Source organism: Galeopterus variegatus, unplaced genomic scaffold (assembly GCF_000696425.1).
Source record: "Galeopterus variegatus unplaced genomic scaffold, G_variegatus-3.0.2 Scaffold8363, whole genome shotgun sequence".
In the NCBI taxonomy this organism is placed as follows: Eukaryota; Metazoa; Chordata; class Mammalia; order Dermoptera; family Cynocephalidae; genus Galeopterus; species Galeopterus variegatus.
This window is the reverse complement of record NW_007734474.1, coordinates 55,698-62,747: the sequence shown is the minus strand read 5'-3', so window position 1 is coordinate 62,747 and position 7,050 is coordinate 55,698. Positions and strand designations below refer to the sequence as shown.

General features: G+C 38.6%; 1 pseudogene; it reads left to right on the top strand.

The window, feature by feature from the left end:
* LOC103608379 overlaps window positions 1-7,050 on the top strand; it is a 13,537-nt pseudogene that overhangs the window by 4,512 nt on the left and 1,975 nt on the right.

Here is a 7,050-nt window from a genome sequence, read left to right as displayed (position 1 = left end):
GATTGTATACTTTAATGATTTTAGAGCTAACAGGTGGTTGTCATACCGATCCTATTAAGAGGTTTTAAGAATTGCTAAAGGGAAAGATGTGAAAAAAATGTTTGCTTGGGGGCAAGCTGTCTGTTGGGGGAAACTTTAGAGATAATTGTATTTAGGTTTTATCATAAGAATGTAACTTTTGCTTAAGGAGAGATTATACTTTAGATAATGAGCCAGTTTGACCAAGTTAGCCTTTCACTAATTGTACTTTGGAATATCACTTTGTTTATTTTACTGATGTTACTAGTTTCCACATTTTAAGCCATAGATAACTTTTGTAACACTGTCCATGCCTTTGTGTCCTTTTGTAATGATTGAATCAACTGAATTTTCTTATGAAACTTTATTGTCTTTACAATAAAAAACAGAAGCTAACTTTGAATGATTGCTGTACCCCAGTTTTCTCTTTCTAACAGAGGAGTTGCTGAGGTGCAGTCCCTTTGAGCCTCTCATGGCATTCATGGTGCTTTGAGTAATCCTTTTTTCATCTCCGTTATATGGTGGGAAGTGTAACATTTAGGTCTTTTATCCATTTTATGTTAGTTTTGTGTATGGTGTAAGACAAGGATTCAATTTTATTCTTTTGCATGTGGAAATTCTGTTTTACCAAGACCAGTGATTGAAGAAACTATCCTTTCCTTATGTATCCCTTTAGTGTCCTTGTCCAAAATTAGTTGACCATGTATATTTGAGTTTATTTCTGGGCTCTATATTCTGTTCCACTGTTCTATTTGTCTGTGTTTAATGCTGGTACCATACTGTACTAATAATGTGTATACTGATTCCTATATTTTTGTAATATAATTTTAAATCAGGAAGTGTGATGCTTCCAACTTTGCTTTTCTTTCTCAGAATTTCTTTGGCTATTCAGTCTTTTGTGATTTTATATGGATTTTAGGATTGTTTTTTCCAGTTCTGTGGAGAATGTCAGTGGGCTTTTGATAGGGATTGTTTGAATTGGTATATTGCTTTTGATACTATGGATATTTTAACAATATTAACTATTTGATTCATTAACTCAGGATATCTTTTCACTTATAGAACTACAGTATGACTTAGCAATCCCTCTTCTAAGTACATACCCAAAGAAAATGAAGTCATCACTTCTTAAAAATATCTGCACTCCCATGTTCATTGCAGCATTATTCACAGTAGCCAAGATATGAAAACAAGTTGGGCTGGCCCGTGGCTCACTCGAGAGAGTGTTGTGCTGATAACACCAAGGCCACGGGTTTGGATCCCATATAGGGATGGCCGGTTCGCTCACTGGCTGAGCGTGGTGCTGACAACACCAAGTCAAGGGTTAAGATCCCCTTACTGGTCATCTTTAAAAAAAAAAAAAAAAGATATGAAAACAACTTAAGTGTCTGTTGATGAAAAAACAGATAAAGAAACTGTGGTATATATACTACATATAATGAAATATGAATCAGCTTTAAAAAAGGAGGTACTGCCATTTGCTTCAACATGAATGAAACTGGAGGACATTATGGTAAGTGAAATAAACCAGACACAGAAAGACAAATATTGATGGATACGTTAATTTGTTTTACAGCAGTAACCATTCTACTATCTATATGTATCTTGTAAATCACGTTGTATATCTTAAATATATACAATAAAATTTCTAAAAAAAGAGAGTAATACAAAATTTGGTAGAAATATCTGTGATAAAACACATAGAACTGCACAACACAAGAAGTAAATACTAATTTAAAATATGAATTTAGTTAATAATAATGCATCAATACTGGCTCCTCAGTTTTAACAAATGTACCACACCAATGCAAGATGTAATATGAGGGTCTGTAGGAACTCTCTAGACTATCTGCACCTAAAACTGTTCTAAAAGTAAAATATGTTTGTATCATTCCATTTTTGTGTTGCTATAACAAGATACCTGAAATGAGGTTTATTTGGCATATGATTCTAGGACAGCTGCATCTGGCATGGGCCTCAGGCTGTTTCTACTCATGGCAGAAAGCAGCAGGCAGCTGGCAGGTACAAGAAGATAACATGGAGAGAGGAAGCAAGAGAGAGGAGGTGCCAGGGTCTTTTAAACAACCAGTTCTCATGGGTACAAATAGAGCGAGAACTCACTCATTATCCCCACCTCCAGAGAGAGCATTAATCCATGCATGAGGGATCCACCCCCATGACCCAAACACAGCTCCCAACACTGCCACATTGTGGATCAGATTTCCACATGAGTTTTGGGGGGACAATAGCATCCAAATTCTATCAATGTTAATTATATGTGTGTGTGTGTGTGTGTGTGTGTGTGTGTGTGTGTGTGTGTATAAATTGTCAGTTAATCTAATAGCTTTAAAAAAGAAGATGTGTACAAATTGGTTTATTTCCTACTAAATCATTATAAAGAAGCTCATAAAATGTGCTGCATGTATCTCAGAAATTTCGAATTCTGATTAAAATGCATGTGACACTGATAATATATTCATACCCCGTCACTAGACAGATTTTCCCTTTAGTGCTTTCTTGTACTGAGGAGTCTCATGACTTTGTTTAGAAGAGCAACTGAATCATTCTTATGGAGAAATTGCAAGGTAGGTCCATTGTTCTTTGGAATGAAGGGTTCTTCTTATTGAGTTACACACTAATGCCGAATGGCTTTTCTCTTTCACATTTTTGTACTGCAATGCAGTATGTTTAAATTAGTTTACTCCTTTCACCTTTGATGGCATTAAAACTTTAAAAAGAGCAAAACAAATGCATTGATTATGGAAGAGCAAAGAGAACATTTAATTAAAACCATGCCACACTTGGAAAGCTACTTTTACATAATACTACTATTAGAATTAAGTTCTACAAACAGAATTTTTTCTATCTTGTAAACTAGTGGTTCCAATTGACTCCAAAAAATGTTACAAAGTTATACTGTACAATTAAACATCTAAAACAGAAATAATAACTGCTTAAATAAGTTAGAAAGTACAAGCAACTAATACAGACTTTAGAGATTTAGAATAATATAAAGATAATACAACAGAAAATCTCTTTTTTTATATATGACTAAGTCAGTGAAAATACAAAAGAACGGAGTGGAGTGATTATGTTTAATGATATATTGTACATTCCAAAATAGCAAAAAGGATTTTGAATGTTCTCATCAGTAACATGATAAATATCTGAGGTTATGAATATACCAATTACACTGATTTGGCGGTTACACATTGTGTCCATGTATTGAAACGTCACACTGTACCACATAAATGTGTACACTTATTATGTGTCAATTACCAATACATAAATACATAAATAATTTTAAAAAATAATATTAACTTTAATTAGGCTTTATCATTTCTTGAGCTAGGGAGACCTCAGAAAATTACTCTGTAAGGAAAATAGTTTTACCATTTTCCTTGCAGCCTCATAATGGAGTTAAAATAATTTTTGAAACAAATTAATGTTATGTTTGCATGACAACCAGGTTTTTAAATTTGTGTGTGCATATATGTGTGTAATTATTTTCTGCTATCTTGAAAGTTTCACCATTTTACTCTCTACTTCTATGAGTTTGATTTTTTTAGATTCCATATACATTTAAGATCATATGGTATTTTTTATGCCTGGCTTACTTAACTTAGCCCAATGTGTTTCATGTTAATTAATAATATTGTGCTGTATATTTCAAAATTGCTTAAACATTAGATTTTATTTTATTTTAATTTTTTATTATTATTAGTGAATTCATAATTACAAATCATAATCTTTCCCCATGCCCTCCACCCAAGCTGTCACTCCCCAAATCCCCTCCCTCCCTGTCCCCATCTCTAGAATCCTTAGCTTTGTTCTCTCCTTCTGAAAGTTCAATGTATTATTGTGGTTCTTCCCTCCGTCTCTCCCTCCCTCCCTTTTGCCTTCCTTCCTTCCTTCCTTCCTTCCTTCCTTCCTTCCTTCCTTCCTTCCTTCCTTCCTTCCTTCCTTCCTTCCCACTCAGTTATGAGTGAGAACATGTGGTATTTTTCTTTCTGTGTCTGGCTTATTTCACTTCAGATAATTTTCTCCAGGCTCATCCATGTTGCTGCAAATGGCTTAGACTGGCCATTATTAATAAGACCAAGAATAACAAATGCTGGAGAGGATGTGGGGAAAGGGGAACTCTTTTCCACTGTTGGTGGGACTGTAAATTAGCAAAGCCATTATGGAAAATAGTATGGAGGTTCCTCAAACAACTACAGAAAGAGCTACCATATACTCCAGCAATCCCACTTTTGAGTATATATCCATGGGAATGGAAATCATCTTGTTGAAGGGACACCTGCACTCTCATGTTCACTGCAGCTCTTCTTACAATAGCCAAAATATGGAAATTTTAAATGTTCTCACCACAAAAAAATTGAGATAAACATGGGTATATTATTAGCTTGATTTAATTATTCCAAATGTAAATATATCTCAAAACATCACATTTATGCCATAAATATGTACAATTATTTGTCAATTAAAAATAAAATCAAATAAACATAAAATAAAACATGTGTGTGTGTATAAGTTTCACCAGCCAAGCAACAGTATGTAAGCATATGCACATGTCAGCAGAATCAGTCTTCAAGTCATCCTAGCCCTGGTATCAGAGTTAGCTGAAAAAGCCTTTAGATGATTTCAGTCCCCAGCTGCCAAGTCATCTCCAGCCTTTGATTCTTCTTATCTCCAGCCATCATGGACAGAAAATCCATCCTCATCATTTCCTGTCCAAAGTTCTGAAAACTATAATCAGTGAAAATAATAAAATTTTTATTTTATTGTAATGCACCTCATTTTGTGCAAACAAAACTGGTCTGTGAGCTTACAATTGATAAAGGCCTTGTTTCTCATTTAGTGAAAGTAAAATATTTTTCTAACTCTAGATCATAAAGTGTTTTAAAATAAGGGTGGGAGTGCTGATGCCTTATGCAATCTGAGCTCCCACTCCAGGCTCACATGAGTGCAGTCACTTCTTTCTGGCCCCTCCAGTAACTTATTCCTCTACTGCGCTGGCTTTCTCTTAGGGTCTCTGGTCCTGTTCTTGCCCCAGCATGACTTTTTTAGGAAGCCATTGTAGAAGCTTCATGTAAGAGCCCTGTCCCCAGAAGATTCTGCTGGTGACTCTCCAACCCTGCCACCATAAGCAGGGTCCTGATACCCAACGAGTCCATTACTGTGGACTTTTGGAGCCTGTGCTGGGCTGGTACCACATAGCTCTTCTTCTTGTCCCACACGCACTCAGATCACACCGTGGGCCTATCTAGCACTGGGACCCAGACTTTCTACTGCTCCTCTGTCACTGCCCACCTCTTGCATTGTCACCTACAGGTAACTAAGCAGTGGATCCATGCCCTGGAGTTTGGTGAGAGCCATGTATCACCTCTAAACAAAATTAGATGAGAGACAGTCATTGTATCTCTCACTGATGCCAATCCCTGTCCCTGTTCTGTCATGTTTCTTTTTGAAGGATACTTTGGAAACATCTTCACAGATGATTTTCTTTCTTTCTTTTTTTTTTTTTTCATGGGTTCCAGGTAACAATCTGTACTTTATTTACTTATTTATTTTACTAATTTTTAAAATTTAATTTAATTTAACTTTATTTTATTTTAAATTTTTATTGACTCATAATTGATTATACATATTTTGGGGGTTCAACGTTGACATATGTTGATCAAATCAATATTACTAGCATATATATTGTTACAAATCGTACTTATTCTTTATGACCCTTGTCCAAACTCTCCCCATCCCCCTCCCCTCCCCCCATCTGATAACCCTAGATTTCTTCTCTCCTTCTGCAAGAGTAACGGTTACTCTGTTGATTTGTTGCCTAGGTGATCTGTCCAATGCTGAGAGGTGTGTTCAGGTCTCCCATTATGATCGCAGAGCAGATGCTTCTTCTGTCACTCTGGAATGGGCTTTGTGGAGAGAGACATCCTCTTCTTTTCTTTGGTCTCTGCTGGTGACTCTCGTTGTATCAATGCACTCCAGTGGCTGGCGGACCATCTGCGTGGTGTCTAGCTGCTTTCATGGCAGCTGTGGTTATTGTGGTGGCTGTGGTGGGCCACCCATATGGAGGTAATGTTTTTGGCATGCTCCTTGATGCTGGTAGTGTGCCTGGTTATGGGGGGCTGTCCAGTCCCTGGTTCCAGGTCTCAGAAACCCAGGCAGGCCCCGAGGAGCTGGTGGTGAGCCTAGTTCTAGGAGGGGGGTCCAGTCTCTGGCTCCATACCTCCGGTCCCTGGGCAGGCCTGGTTGTGGGAGAGGGCCTCGTCCCCACTCCAGGTCTCAGGTCCCCAGGTGGGAGCCTGGTTGTGGGAGGGGGATCCAGTCCCCACTCCAGGTCTCAGGTCCCTGGGTGGGCCCTGAGGAGCTGGCAGTATACCTGGACCAGAACCAATATTTTCTCCTTTGCTTACTTCTAAATTGGGGGAACTGCTTGTGGGGGAACAGTACTTGAGCTGTGTGGTTGAGCTAAATTGCTGCTTTGCTGCTGATTCCCTAGGGAAGGCTTTTTGTGCAGCTCAGGTTTTAATGGTTGACCTTATAGGTACTTCTGGCTTTCCAGAGATCTGGTGCACCTGGGTTGTGTAGAAACACAGGTCTAGGCCTGAGTCTTTTCATCAAAGTGCACCCCATGCAATTCTATATTCCTATATTTCTCTGAGTGTTCCTTTGCTGATTGGGGTGCCAGTCAACTGTCTTTGCCATGCCCCAGTGTTCCCCTAGTGGGCCCGTCACCCTCACCACCCATCCTCTAAACACTTCTCATGGAATGGGCCATGTGCTGGTCCCTTTGAGTGACTCACCAGCCTGTGAGTGAGTTGTTGTGGCTCCTCGTTCCTATGTGGGCCCGCTGGAACCCTATTAGTGGTCTTGCTGGCCTGGGGTCCACCAAGTCTTTCTCCCCTGCTGCCTCCATGCAGCTTCATCTGAAGGGCACAGCTGCAGCTTTTGTTGGCTCCTGCTCCATGTGCTCAGCCGTAAAGCAGCCATGACACAAAATGGTCAGAGTGGTTTTTT